A 16,103-nucleotide genomic window follows, 5' to 3' on the forward strand; every position below is an offset into this window, starting at 1 on the left:
CGCCACATGCTCTAGGATGGTCAACTATTTATCCAGTGTCAAAAAAGCCCAACGTGTTTTGTCTACAATGAGAAAGCCTTCTTCAGGGGCTGGAAACAAATACAAATACACATATATTACAATTATTAAAAAGGCAGGGTAACACTCAATGAACTACAACATAAAAATACTCATATTATTCATATTAAAATTATACATATCCTTCAAATCAACGACTTTGTAAACACTCTCCAAACTACAGGTCTATAGAGATTAAGGGGAACAGAATATGCAGCATATATATATATATATATATATATATATATATATATATATATATATATTTTCCAGATAGACCTTGAAAAGTCATAACCAATTATATGTCTTGGAATGAGACACAAGGATATCTGATGCAATTTCTCCAGGTGGTTACTCAGCTCATTCATGTCATTATATTTCAATGACACACACACAGACACACACAGTACATACACACGCACATATGTTCTAATCTTTCTCTGTTGAATTCAAATTAAAAGATTGGAGGTCCAAATCTTCATTTAGGCACCAGAGATTTCTATTTTAGAATCCATTAAACCTCTTTTTTTTAAAAAAATATATTGTTATTATAAATTCTTTCTATTGCCCAGAATTAGAAATCTGCTGTAGAATGCTGCATTGCTACAAAATGACCAGCTAAGGGAGCTCCCACCCTTCTGTTCTTTAGATTGGAGAGATGTTCTCCTACTCATTTTATGGGTCTTGTAGTCCTTCCCACATCTTTCTTACATAGCATAGATCACATGACTAGTATTACATGTGCTAAAGTGGGATTGTTTATATCGTTGGTCAATACAATTTATAAATTCTGTCATTTTAGTTGTGTAGGTGCAATATGTGCAATGATTACATGAATGGTGTCCTACTGGTTTAGATAGACCCGTCATAGTATTCTCAACAATTTGTTTTAAGGCTTTGCATTCAGCATGCATTATTAAGTCCCTGACGTTTTTTGTCCTTTTGAATGAGATCATTGTTTTTTGTTTACATCCTGGAATAATTTCTAACAAATACCAGTGTTTGTGTATGACCTTCTGTATATCTTTAGTGATATGATTAAACGTCAGAGAACAGTATAGGCAATTAGTTTGAGGTCTTTGTTGTTTTTGTAGCAGTTCCAGTCTAGATTTGCCTGCCACTTTTACCAACTCTTTGAATATCATATGTTATGGATAGCCCCTTTCAGTTAGTTGTTTGGACAGTAAGTCAGATTCCACCTTAAATTCCTCTTCATGAGAACAATTACGTTTCAGTCCTAGGAACTGACCATATCTTCTTGATACCAGGGCGCTGCTATACAATGAGTAAAACACAGCTGGCGAAAGACTCGGTTCCTATCTGACAAGACATTTCATAGGACTTCACTTAAAGCCTATTGAGTGGCAATAAATACAGCAAAGCAATCTTTCTTTTCTGCATCTATTGTGTCTGCGAAGTCTCTTGCATTGGAGCAGTTTGAAGATGCACAACCTACTTTAAAAATTGACAACCTTATATTAAATACTTAATAGTTTAAAAATATGTAGTTTCCCTTCTGGAGAAGGCAGAATCAATACTAAATGGCCTGAGGTAGATGTAAAGCCAGCTTCCTTCAAAATGGGATTTGCAAATTGGGAGCCAGCTTTGGAAACTTCTGTGCACCATCCCACTCTTTATAACACAAATCCCCCCTCTGCTTACCTTGTCCACCTTAACTCAGGCCATAAGACATTTCTGGCTGCAGCACACTTTTAGTCTTCCAACCCTTGGCAGGAGTACTAGGAAAAGGGAGAGAAATAGATATTCAATTATTTTATATTAATGTGGCAGCTGTGGAGTGATGTCACTATGCTAACGACATTAGTGCCTGGCACAAATCTGACATGGCCAAGCCAGAGCCTTGACATGGCCAAGTCAGAGTTGCGATGCAGCTCAGGAATCGCTCAGAGCTCTCATCTGTAGAACAGAATCTGTGTTTTTGAAGAAATGTTTGAGGAGCGGCTGGTGGTGGCAGTCTCTTAACCTTTGTCACCAAGGACTGGAGTATGCATCCATGAAATAGAACTAAAAAGAAAGAAAACCATGCACAACCCTGGCTTCGGAGATAAAAGTCAAAACAATTTAGGAAGTGAATCTTGCAAAACAAGAATTCTTTCCTTACATTACATTATTCAAGTGTGTGCAACAGATTTTGAGGAAATGGGATGCAAATATGAAATGTGTTTCAAAACGCATTGTGGAGTACGCATTTGAATTTTTAAGGAAGCATTTACTTGGACCATTTACCATAAAGCAGCATTTCAGTTTTAGTCTCTTTGTGTAGCGGCCACCAGGTGTCATCAGAAGGCTTTTATCTCACACTTTGTGTGAGTTTTTCACTTCAAACTTTTACAGCCACGCTAACAGTAAATCCAGTGTGAATTATATTATCTGTTTCTTTTCAGGATATTGTCACATTAAGCTTCTGTTGAGATAACTGAAAAGATTATACATTGATAACCATAGCAGAGGTTATAAAACAGTGGTTTTGCTATGAAGCAGTGGCTCAAAGGAAGAATGCTCTGGTCATGCTTAAGAACAGCCCTACTTTTAGCAGCAGTGTTCAAGAGCTGTCCCTTGTTCTTTCCGTGGTGTAGTTGTGACATGCAAAGGGAATTCAGTTATGAAGGAGAGCAAGTGGCATGTGCTGGGGGCTATAGGAAACTACCCTCCTTTAGCCAGGGCCGGCTCTAGGTATTTTGCCACCCTAGGCGAGAAATATTTTGGCACCCCTGTCACCCCTCATAATTATTTTCACCCCTTGATTTCCACTGTTTTGTTTGTTAAAGCTAAACATGACATAAAACTTAGGTTCCAATCTGTCGTCATAGTATTGAGAATTAGTCAAAAAGCCAATTAGGTTTTTCCAGATTAAAGACTAATTTTTATTGCTGTGACATTTGGAATGGAGACTAATGCACACCTATTCCTTTTGCAAGCTGGAAGCATTATTCATTCTAATGATGTGGAAAAATCTGGATCCCATCCCCATGAATTTATGGGGTAGTAGTGGTCCATCTATGACCCCTAAAAACTAAAAATCTTCACTTAAGGGGCAGAAAAGGGTGTCACAAGAAAGAGAAGAAAACCAGTAGGGTCACCAGGTGAGAGGACCAGGGCTGCTGCCACACTGCAGAATTAATGCAGTTTGATACTACTTTAGCTGCCCTTGGCTCCCATGGTGACCAGCTGTCCTAATCGCAAAGGAGGACAAGGCACTGCAAAATGTAGGGCTTTCAAGTAAGATGGAGGACATGACCAAGGAAAGAAGGAGCAGGTCCAATGACATCGCGACCACCCTCAAGGGACTGAGCTGGTCAGCACCTACAGATCCTCCAAGCGGCCATGGAACCGATGTGGATATGGTGGGCCAGTGTGGTCATGTCTGCGTTTGCTGTACTGTTTAATGTGATCGCGGCTGTGTATTGGCTGTGGGCAAAGATGGCCTTCTGTAAGCCTAACACAGGAGGACAACCTCATGCACAGAGACAGGTGAGCAGTGCCCAGTGTTGTCAAAGGGTCGGTCTGTACCACGCCCAGGTCTTGCAAAAGGGAGGAAAAGAGAAACAATTGGACTTAAATGGCAAGGCTTTTCTTTAGGAAACCAGGGCACGGTACAGACCTCCCAAAAAGGGAGGCCTCCTGGATATTTAAGACCGCAACAGGAGAAATGGAGGAGTAAGAGGACATGAAGACAGTATCCCGTTTAGTATACAGTACTAGCTCTCTTCAATAGCTGTAATATGGTTATGTTAGTTTGCCAGAAGACATAGGTTACAAGTGGGTGAAGAGAACATCCCACAACCAGTACAAGTACAAGTGGGTGAGGAGAAAACCAAGATCCTCCACCGTGCGTACAATACCATTGGCAAAATACTAGCAGAAGTTGGACTCTTAGGAGATGATGGCCTAGATATGCCTCCTCCACCCAGAAGAAGCGTGCGTTTGGCAGGAGCAAGGAAGAGAAAAAACCCTTGAGTTTTTGAAAGGCTTTTGGCCTTAGAATTGAAAGTGGAACTAAAATCCATTAAGCATTCACTGGTTTTTGTCACCATTCCTCATTTCCACTGTAAAAGCTGCCCTTGACTTTTTTAGGCTCAATATTTGTAGATGTAGATGTCTCTTAACTGCCAAACCCATACAAGAACTTTCTAAGGGCATTCCTTTGGAATGCTATTCAAATTAATGTTTTTTTTTCCAAATTGAAAACATAGATTTTGAGTAAAACACAGTTTTATCATTTCTATAAAATAATATTTTGAGCTTTTTTATTCTTTTTCTCTTTCTCTGCTTGGAAAATGCTCAATTTTTGTTATTCTAGAAGAACATCAATATTTAAGTTTTGCTTTTTTGGTTTTTTGTCAAATGGCCCACATAAAAACCAAGAGATAAGGAAACCTGTGTGTGTGTGTGTGTGTGTGTGCGCGCGCGCCCCTAGCCTGTATGGAAAGGAAGGGCAAATCCATCTCTTCAGATGTTGCTGGCCTGCAGCTCCCAGGCTTCTTCGACATTTTCACACCAGGACGATTGGCAGTGCCTTGAGGGTAGGGTTGCCATAAGTGAAGACCTCCAAACCGGGACAAATGTAGGGCAACATTTTCAAATGTAGGACACATTTTTATAAAAATGGAGGACGCACAAAAAATTGAGGTTTTTTTAAAAAATGTTAATATAAATGCATGTTTTTAGGCATGATCAAAATGGAGGACATTTTGGCATTATTCTTAGACAGATGGCAGAAATGTATTTGGCCTCGGGTTCAACTTTACTTCTCAGAAGTGTGTACTTGGGCAAGGGACTGTGGTTTTTCTTCACTGCGCATGAGTTTGTAAAAATCACAGCAAGTTACATTGGCCATGCCTCAGAGGCTTGTTAATATCAATATCACCATCATCATCATCATCATCATCATCATCATCATCATCATCATCACTATAATTGTGCAAGAAAGGCAGACTTGTTAGCATTCAAAGCACCATAAATACACAGAAAATGCACTTGCATATATTTAATAATAAAAAATAATGAAAAAATAAATAAAAAACAAGGCAGGGGTGTATATATTTAATAATAAAAATTAATGTAATAAAATAAAAAACAAGCAATAATAAAAATTAATAAATTAAAACAAAAACAAGCAATAATAAAAAATAATGAAATAAAACAAAAACAAGCAATAATAAAATTAAAGATATAAAATAAAAACAAGCAATAATAAATATTAATGAAATAAAATAAAAACAAGCAATAATAAAAATTAATGAAATAAAATAAAAACAAGCAATAATAAAAATTAATGAAATAAAATAAAAACAAGCAATAATAAAATTAATGAAATAAAATAAAAACAAGCAATAATAAAATTAATGAAATAAAATAAAAACAAGCAATAATAAAAATTAATGAAATAAAAAATAAAAAGCAATAATAAAAATTAAAAAATTAAATAAAATAAGTATTTTATATTTTTAAATATAATTTAAAAACCCCAAAATACCAAGGCAGACCTAATGGCCACTGACTCAGCTCTCCTCATCCTCCTTCTCTGGCCCAATTCTGCCCTGGCCTTCAGGCACCCTTCCTCCGGCTCCTTCCTCCTCCTCCTCCTTTTGACGGCTGGCGCGCACGTGCGCATGGAGGGAAGCAGGGCAGGCGCGCACGCGGAAGCAACCGGGGCAGGCGCGCGGGGGGGAGGAAAGTGAGGGAGGCGCGTGCGGGGGGAGGAAAGTGGGGCAAGCATGCGCGCGTGCGGAGGGAATGGGGTAGGCGCGCGCGCTGCCACTGGCCCCTGCTGAGGCCTGGGCGGCGCGCAAGCCCTCCCAGTGCAGGCGAGGTGGCGGCGGCGCTTCTGCCGCCCGCCAAGGAAGAGGAGGAAGGCAGAGCCGGAGGAGGAGGTGGGTTGGCGCCGCAGCAGCCACATTAGCGGCAGCGGCAATGGCCGGAGCGGGCCCCCAAACCGGGAACAAGGCACGGGTGGGGGCCCAAACCGGACCGGGACCGGGAGGGGCCCCCCGAAACCGTGAATGGCACGGGGGCCGCCGGGTTATGGCAACCCTACTTGAGGGAGGATGGGGCTTTGACACCCTCCATGATAGAGACCAGAATTTTCAATATCAGCAAGGTCCATTGGACTAAGCTGAGGCATGTGATGGGAAGTGGAGTCAGTATATAAGGACAGTGCACCCCGCCATCCTGCCTCTTTTCCATGAAGCAGGGAAGCAGAGCTGGCATCAGGATCTTCTCTGGCTAAATTTTTGTGTTGTTTGTTAAAAAGGGTTTTTTACATTTGGGGTCTTGGTTTCCCCAGCAAATTTCTCAAGTTCTTCCTGGGCCTTACTTCCTCCTCCTTCCCTGCCTTGAGTTTTCTCTGGGCTTTGCCTTTTCCCTGCTGGGCTGTGAGTTCTCTCTGGGCCTTGCTTTCTACTCCTGCCCTGCCACAAAAATAAAATGAAATAAAATAAAAAAATAATAAAAAAGAACAGGGTCAGCCATGGTTAGCCCTCAGATGGAAAACCACCAATCAATCTCCGGTGCTGCAGGTTCTATTTCAAAGGAAGGAACTGGCAAAAACTACCTCTGAGGATTCCCTGCCTAAGAAAAATCTGTGAAATTAAAATTCCTGTTCCCTGGGCCTGGAGCTCTCTCTGGGCTTGTCTTTTTCTTACCTGGAGTTCTCCCTGGGCTTGCTTCCTCTCCTCCTGGGGCCTTGCCATTTCCCTGGGCCTTCTGCTGCTGCCTGGTGCCAGCTTGTCCATGGCAGCCATTTTGTCCGTGCTCACTCTGGAGGCCATTTTGTTAATCAAACTCTCCATCAGCCATTTTGTGTGACACTCTCTCAGCTGTGAATCAAACCACATCAGTAGTTCCACACATTTGTTATACACAAGTATGGATGGTCATTTTGTTCCACAAGCTTTGTTGGTCATTTTAGGAACACTCTCTCAGCCTCAAGTTAAATAATGTGTGTTTATGTATATATATGTGTGTGTGTGTGTGTATTATACACACACAAACACAAGCACATTAGTTATATGATAGTTATATAATTCAGCACTTAGAATAAATTAGTATATACTGGACTATAAGCTGACTTCATATATAAACTGAGGGCAAGTTTTTGGGGCCAGAATTATGGATTTTGATAAAACCTGTACATGAGTCCATGATAAAACTTAGGGACATTTAATGAAGGATTTAAAGGAAAGGGGAACAATGCCAAAGAACTTACAAAATTCCAGCAGGCATAACTATTTGTTCTCATACTAGAGGCTGGATGAATGAGAGTACAAGAGGGCAGTAGTGTTTCCAGGACAGATTAAGCTCTTGCTTTTTACCATATATGTGCAGGTGTTAGGGAAACATTCCCAATATGTTCATTTGAAAGGAGTGTCCTTGAGTGAAGACAGAGAAACCAAAATGTCCATAGGCAATACGCACTTTATATTGGCCAAGACGACAGCACACCAGCAGATGGTGATAAAATTGCTGCCGCACCCAATAGCCATTTCCCAAAAGTTTTTATAGTAAAACACAGTTCATTGTTTACATAGCATTAGCCTAATTGGCTATTTAGTACACACATGATTATACCACAGGCAGTTAATTGGCTATTGTCTAAACAACAAATAATTGGTTGCGTTCACTGTCCATGCAAAGGTCACACATTTTCTTATTGGCTCTACATTTGCTATTACATTTGCTAGCAGTCTCGAATGCAAAGAGATACTAGCTAGGATGATCCTGTTCCCTTCAAGGCCACAGCAAAGGGAGAGCATTGTATTCTCAAAGCTCTGGCGAAGGGAGGGGTGTCCTGATTCTTTTGCAAAGCCATGTACAGAAACAGAAAGCAAGAAAGCATAAGTTCAGCCATATTTATGTCCCTCTCACAGGTAGAGATCTTCTGGCATCTTTGAGAGTCTCGGAGGTGCTGCAGGATCTCTCTGTGTACTAATTCTACAGACGAATATGACTATATCTTTGAATTCTACCAACATATATATTTATATGAGTTAAAATACAGTACTTACATTGACCCATAGATAAGTTGACTAAGGTTTTTGGGGTCAATTTTTTATCCTAAATTTCTAGACTTATTCATGTGTATATACAGTAAATTGACTTGAGTTGCATAATAATAATGTAATAATACTTATTTATTTATACCTCGCTCTTCAGCTTAGGCTATCACGGTTTATTAGATTCATTTATCGATGTGTTCTGAGTTAGGTATAGGTTAGTATATTGTTCTCCCACCATTCATTGTACCATGCCTTCCAAAAAAAGGGAGTGGTAATTCAAAAGGAAAGGCACATGCTAAAAGGGTGGCATATAAGCAACCATCTGTTATTCATTCCGATACGTCTGATGATGAAAGTGAGTTGGTTGCTAGGGCAGCTATATTATCTTAATTAGAACACCTTGATAAAGTTCATGCAGATACACTAAGGTCTAAACCACATGATGCTAAAAGGATGGCTGGTGAGTCAGTTAACTCTATGGCTTTATCCCTTTTAGAGGCTCTGGGTAGAAGCTATCAGGACCAATGTCTACAAATGGCAGTTGAAGTGGTGGTTCCTCAGGCAGTGGCAGAATCAGCTCCCTCAGCATCCTCTGGTCAGGTGATTGCATCTAGTTCAGGTACTCCTCTTGTCTATCCAGTGCCACAAAATTATGATATTGATTGGTCACAGATGTGGCCTTGGGGGATTTGGAATACATCTGTCTATAGGTTACCGCCTAACACATAGTCAATTGCTGACACATCAAACATATCACAATTTACATAAGGAGCATTGCAACATCAAGGATTGGCATATCATTCCCCAATGTTAGCTTCTACTTATGCTTACATACCAGCTTCATTCACGACCCAACAAGTTTTGGCAGACATCAGGCCATATTTCAGCCTTCGCCACAGGTTATTTACACTGCCACATCTGCCGGTGAATTAGATTTTGTGCTAGGAGACCATTTAACTCAGGCCAGAGTCGAGACTTTATTATTCAAGGAATTTACGCACAGTTTTGGGTTTAGAACATGTTGTTAGAGCTAAGATTCAAAGAGAAGTTGATCGGGGGGGGGGGGAGTTGTCCGACCCTTCTCTTCACCTCCAGTTCCTAATCTTAGGATGTTTCCTTTGGACATTGTCCCCAAGAAGGCGCCAGGTCAATACAGGTTAATTCACCATTTGTCATTTCCAAAAGGCGATTCAATTAACAATTAAATCCCACAAGAGCTCTGCTCTGTGCAATATACCTCTTTTGATTTGGCTCGGGCCACTGTACGTAGTGGAGATTTCACTGCCGAGCTTGCAAATGTGATATTAAGTCTGCATTCAGACTTTTGCCAATATACACACAGGATTTTGAATTATTGGGTTTTTCATTTCAAAATAAATTTTATATGGATAGGGCTCTTCCCATGGGCTGTTCTTTATCCTGCTCAGCATTTGAACATTTTTGGAAGGGACAGTACTTAGACAATTTGGATTACAGTGAGTGGTTCACTATTTAGATGATTTCCTCTTTATAGGAAGGGAACAGTCTAGTCAATGCCAATTCTTTAGGCAATAATTTGCACTTCTTGCTGATAAGCTAGGAGTTCCACTTGCCCACGAGAAAACTGAGGGCCCTTCCATCATCTGATGTTTCTGGGCATTGAAATTGACACTATCAATCAGTGTTCTAGGTTGCCACAAGACAAAATAACCAACATTATGATAACAATTCATAGGTTTCTACAGTTGCATACAGCTACCCTTTGAGAGTTCCAGGAATTGATTGACCACTTAAACTTTGCCTCACGGTTAATTCCACCAGGCCGGGCCTTTCTTAGACGTTTGAGCTCTGCAACTATTGGTGTTTCTAAACCACATCATAGGATATGGGTGACTATTGAGTCCAAAAAAGATTTCTAAGTTTGGCTTTCATTCCCAGAATCCTTCAATTATGTGTCTTTCTGAAGTGACATTTTAAGGCTCCGGGAGTCATGGAAGTCTCTTCAGGTGCAGCAGATTTGATTGCCCTTGTGGTTTATTTTAACAATCACTGGTGCAGACAGATATGGACTCATGATTGGCCTTTCCTCAGACCTCACCTTTTTGGAATTCTTTTCAATAGTGGTTGCAGTAGACATTTGGGCAGTCAAATTTACTAATTCGTCTGTCCATTTTTGACGTGATAATGCTGCTACAGTACAGGTGATTAATCAGTTGTCTTCCAAGTCTCCTCGTGTCACAAGGTTGGTCACGATGTTTGTGCTCAAGTGTTTGAGGCATAACGCTTAAGAGACAGACTTCCACCGGGCAGCGATGCTGGAAGAGCTTTGGACGCTTGGAAGGGTGAGGTGGCAAAGATGATAAGCATATCACTTTTGGATAACATACGGTCCAATTATGGGAAGGCTTGCAAGGCCTTTGACAGTTTTGCACTGTACATGGTTTAAGTCACATGTGGCCTGTACCTGTAGAACACTGTTTGCAATTATGTGTTTATTTACACAACAAGGGGCGAATACCACAGACTGTTAGGAACAAATTTTCAGCCTTAGCCTTTGCCGCCATTGCCCAGGGGTTAGTCGGTCATAAATCAGATTTTAGAATTTGCAAGACCTTAAAAGGGCGGGCTAGGATTCGGGTCATTAATTATGATGATAGGAGGCCCATCACTCCGCAAATTCTCAAGGGTCTTAAGGGACAGCAGGCTCTCTTGTGTTCCACCCCTTACGAGGCCAGTTTATTTTGTACAGCGGCGTTAATGGCTTTCTTTGGGGCTTAGAATTAGTGAATTGGTCGTTACATCAAAACAATGACACCTAAAATAGGGCCCTTGTACTTACTGGTTTGGTCCTAACTAGCCTGACTGCTATACTGCAGATTAGAACGTCTAAGACCGATTAAATAAAGTAGTGGGACATTTATTACATTAAATTCTTGTATTATGGCCAATCCTTGCCCAGTACAGGCATTGACAGAATATGTGGCACTTCACAGCCAAACTCTGAGCCTCTTGTTTCTACATATAGACCACTCACCCCTGACTAAATTTCAATTTTGGACTGTGCCAGTTAAGGCTTTGGCTAATCCTGTACCAAGGGGGGGGGGGTTAAATTCGGTACTTATTCTTTCCAAATTGGAGTGGCTTCCACGGCAGCAGCCATAGGATTTCAGGCACAGATATCAAACACATTGGTAGATGACAATATTCAGCTTTCAAGAAGTATGTGTGGATGATTCCTGCAACACATTAAATTGGTTGACTCTTGTTTCTTTCAGTCTTTAGAGTTCATTCTATTAGAATTCACATCCTCACCGGCGGGCACAGTATGATCTGTTGGGCAGTGAGACAGGCTTGAGCTGGTCAGATGGGCTCTCACCTTGATCTCAGCGAGATCACTACGATTGAATGTTTGGGCAGACGAGGCTCACACTGGAGTTGTCTGTTGAAGTTGTTGTTTGAGGAGCGTGTCGACCCTCAACCTGATGTGCTGCTGATAAACCTTGGTGGCAAGGACCTTGGTTTGATCAAATGCAAAGATCTAATTTGTCAAGCGAGACATGATTTTGATATCATATGTCATGTGTGGCCTGGCATAAGGTTTTTCTGGTCTAAAATTTTGCCCCAACAGTTATAGAGAGGGGAAAGTAAGCCACGTAAATTGGATGTTGCCAGAAAACAGGTTAATAGAAATTCTCTATTGAGGACATCTGGCTTTCTAATTAACCGCCCATCAATTTTGTTTAAACACGCAGAGTTGTACCAATCAGGGGGGTTCACTTTTTGGATGAGGGCAATTTGATCTTTTGAGGGATTTTCAAAACGGGGTTAAAAGACATTTTGAATAGCCTGGTGGGGAAAGGGACTAAGCTGAGCTTGTCCCTTGTCCGTGGCCCATATGGGGTTAAAGAACTGTTTGGTATGCACCATTGGCACCCCTTTGTGGTGAAAGGTTAGGCTCTTGATCAGCTTAACATGTTAAGAGGCGTGGAGTTGTGAGAGAACCTGCCTTTGCAGTTGTCATGGGGGTTTTGCTCAATCTTACAAATTTGTGGGGGTTTGGGGGAGAGTGCCTTATGTTTACCTTCCTAGGACTGGACTGAGGATGCGGTCCGAATCATCGGATTTGCCTTGGGGTTCGGTGTTTGTGCCCAAAGGGAAGGCTGAAGAGGAAGTCTAGGACTGACACCTGGCTTCAGCTGGACCCGCACCAGGCTTTTCACTTTAATCAATTTGCTCAGAGTTTGAAGTTAAGGTTGAAGTTCAAGTGCTTAGCTTTAAATAGATTATAGGTCAAATAAAAGGCCCTTTATTCATCCAATGTATGTGTCGTCTCGTTATTTCATGGTTGGGTATCAAAGCTATACTGGATAGGGCTGCTGGAAGTTGCAGTGGTACAACATCTGGAAAACTGTAGTTTGCCCACTACTACTGTGAAGGCTGATCCTAGATCTGTTTTTCTGAAATTTGGTATGTTTGATTCCTCTTAGGAGGGGCAACAATTTCTGTAGCTTTCACCATATTATAGCAAGAAATAAAACAAGGCACCAGAAGTTTTAAAAAGAAAATTTTCTAGGCATGCAGCACCAGAAGGCAGGGGGACATCTTTGTCTGAAATTTGGGAGGTTAACCCTCTCACAATCAGGTTGCATCCAAACTGAGACCCAAAGTCAAACTTGTGATGCACACTTCTACTTTTTAATTCATTGTGTTTGCTTCTGCTAAAAACTACAGAGATGCAACTTAAAAGTCATGAAGCCTTGATAAATGAGACAGGTCACTTACATGATGGTAGGCGTAAGCAGATTATAGATAGCTGTGTCAGCTGTCCTACTTTTAAATGTTTACTGCTCTGCAGTTTTAGCAGAGCTTACTCTTGGGACATGCATTGTTAAGAATCATAACTTACATATGAGCCATTTCGTGCACCCACCCTGCCTATAACCTATCATCGTTTTATCCTATTGTAGTTTCCTTCACAGGCTGCACTGTGCTTGTAGGAAGTTGTACAAGAAAGCCAAAAGCCTACAGGCACACTATGGCAAATTCACAACACAGCTTAAAAAGCAAACTCCCACATCAAAGCAGTCCTCAGAAACAGATTTCACTATAAGAATTTTGTATGTCAGCATGGCGTAGTAGTGTGACATTGGACTATGACTCTGGAGACCAGGGTTCGATTCTTAGCTTGGCTATGAAACCCACTGGGTTACCTTGGGCAAGGTACCTGCTCTCAGGAGAAGACGCTGGCAAACCTCCTCTGAACCAATCTTGCCAAGAAAGCCCTATGATATGGCCTTAGGGTCGCCATAAGTCAGAAACAACTTGAAGGTACATGACAACAACAAATGCAAAAGAAGGCCATTGCTTACACACATTAACAGTTGCATGAACTAGGATTTCCAGAGTGAAAACTGAAGAGGACTCCAGCATTTTTAATGGTGTTACAGAAGAGGGAGGCTCAAAAGGTGTTGTTGCTTGTTATCTGGCTGTACGACAAGTGACACTTCTTAAAATTCCCTCTACTGCACAACCATTAAAGGAGCCAACTCCAGTTTTTAATCTGGCCAGTCTAGTGCGAACTGGTCTCTTAAGTTTCCATTGGTTTTGGGCCACGGATTGGCAAAGTACAACCTGGATGTGGCCTCCGGGGGTCACAATCACAAATAATTCCCCAAACACTTGATTTTGTCCCAAAATGCTCCCCAACACCTGGTGGGGATGGGGTATTTCACCGTGTTTTCCTCACACTGGTAATTTTAGGCCAGAAAAAATAAACAAACAGGATTGTTTAAGATGAAACTTGTTTATCCTAGGAAGGGAAACATATGGCTGTCTAGATGTTGTTGGAAAGGAATTCCCATCATTCCTCACCATTGCCTGTGCTGCACAAGGCTACTAAGAGTTGCAATACAATAAATGCTAAAGGAGCGCACACATCCCATCCCTGGAATACAAAACATTTGGCCCAATAGCAAGTTCCAATAGCAGACATTGACAACAGGGAAACTAGGCAGGTTAAATGAAAAAACCAGAGTACTTTCCAGTAATGAGAAACTATACTCTCTTCTGTACCAAAGATTAATGTTTAGTAATTGACAGATCTTTTGGACTGGTGTGGTGCAGAGAAGACCCAGCTGAGGTCCAGCCAATAGAATGTGGTCTGGGACTTCTGAACATTCGGTGTGTCCGTTGGTTTTGGCAGTTAGAATGTAGACAGTTGGGATTTGACAGTTGAGGGACCAGTTGAGTCCAAGAGAGGGCTGGGCTCCATGAGTTCCTGAGGGAATAGTTAGTTGGGGCTTGCAATCCTGAGAGGGAGGGTTCCAGGGATAGAGAAGGACGGTTAGGGGTACAGTCTGGGTGGAAAAGGGCTCCCCACCGTTTCACTTCCAGGACTCTAGAAAAGGGAGTGACTGGAGTGTGATATTATTATTATTATTATTATTATTATTATTAACCTTTATTTATGAAGCGCTGTAAATTTACACAGCGCTGTGCATACAATCCTGTGGGATAGTGTTAGCTCTGGTGACTGTTAGGTCTAGGTTTAAAAGAGGAACTTAATAGAAGGAGTGAGTGAATTTTAGTTATGAGGAACTGGTGATTTAGCTAAAGAGTTATAAAACCAAAGGTAACTAACAAGGTAGAAAGTAACAATTACATAATGTATCGTATTAAAACCAACACTGTTAAACCTTCTTGTAAATAAAGTTTATTTGTTTGATTCAAGAAGGACATGCCTGGACTTGAGTTAATACCACGCTACTCACAATACAAAACACGGGTGGCAGCGGTGGGATAACAAAAGTCCCAAGTGCCTGCCTCAATAGAAAGGTTATTCGTTACATAATTTGGTAGGCAGCGCCGGGATACGTAAAATCCAGTGGCTAGAAATATGAAAAGTGTGCTGGAGACAATTGGTGTTACCGGGTTCTGAATGCATTACCAGAAACCCAAGATTTGATTTAAACTTGGAAAATAAAAAGTTCAACAGTTCAAATGAGGAGACATAAGTCAGTGAAGATAATCTCTGAGGTAATAATCAAGGGTACTGTGTAAGAGATTACCTGTAGACTGACCAGGCTGGATAAGAGGGTTAATACCAGTCCCTGAGGTAATTTGCTGAGGTTAATTGTAGGGGACTGTAAAAAGAAAAGTTACAGTTTTACAGCGCTGTGATACGAAAAATCTGGTAGCTGGAGGCATGCTGAAGTTACGGGGTCTGAGTGGAAATACCAGATACCCAATAGTAGGTTTAAACTGAAAGAAAGGAAAACCTACAGTTTAAAATCTAGGCGTTAGGTTCAGAGGAGTGATCTCTGAGGTAAAAACAAAAAGGGTAATTTGTCGGAGATCACTTGAAAACTGACAACCTTAGATAAGACTAGTCTCTGAGGTAAAAGTCCTGAGGTAATTGTAAGAGACTAGTAGGGAGGAAAATAACACACATAGTGATTCCTGAGATGAAAGTCAGTGGTAAAGTAAGAAATCACTGGCCTAACTATAAGGTTCAAGTGGATCTGTGTTATTAAGTGGAAACACAGTCACAGTTGAGTATTTCCTAAGGTAAAAGTTTTAGGTATTTGTAGGGAAATACTTAAAACGTGCCTCCTAACAAAGTCAAACCTCCAATAATGACAGAAATGGTGGAGGAGGAGGTCGGAGAAGAAATGGTGACTAGTGTTGATCCAATAATTTCTGAACCTCAAGAGAGTGTGGAGATTTGGAAAATTAAACTGGAAATGGCCAAAACTGAAAAGGAAAAGAAAATGGCCAGGATAGACAATGAGAGGTTTTTAAAAGAAAAAGAGAATGAGAGAGCTCATAACAGGGAAATAAATGACATGAAAATGAAGGAACTGAAAAATGAGAGGGCTCATGAGAGAGAAATAAATGACATAAATATAAAGACATGGGATCTAATGATCAGTTTAGAATCTAGAGTTACTCATATTGTAAAGAATAACATTAATGGTTTCCCTCTATATGATACAAAATATTTCCTAAATGTGTTACTGGAAGTAACCTTGACTTATTGCCAGTTTTGAA

The 16,103-nt window shown here is 40.9% G+C and overlaps 1 long non-coding RNA gene across 1 annotated transcript; it reads right to left on the reverse strand.

Annotated features, from left to right (window-relative positions):
* Nucleotide 1: 1 nt before the first annotated feature.
* Nucleotides 2-7,005, reverse strand: LOC149317144 (uncharacterized). Its single transcript, XR_016280586.1, has 3 exons — nt 6,723-7,005; nt 1,720-1,796; nt 2-89 (listed from the first exon to the last, which is right to left on the reverse strand). It is a non-coding gene; the product is annotated as an uncharacterized LOC149317144 (long non-coding RNA).
* Between the last annotated feature and the right edge of the window lie 9,098 nt (nt 7,006-16,103).

Source organism: Sceloporus occidentalis, unplaced genomic scaffold (assembly GCF_023333645.1).
Source record: "Sceloporus occidentalis isolate IW3139 unplaced genomic scaffold, rSceOcc1.0.p SCAF_3, whole genome shotgun sequence".
Classification (NCBI taxonomy): domain Eukaryota; kingdom Metazoa; phylum Chordata; class Lepidosauria; order Squamata; family Phrynosomatidae; genus Sceloporus; species Sceloporus occidentalis.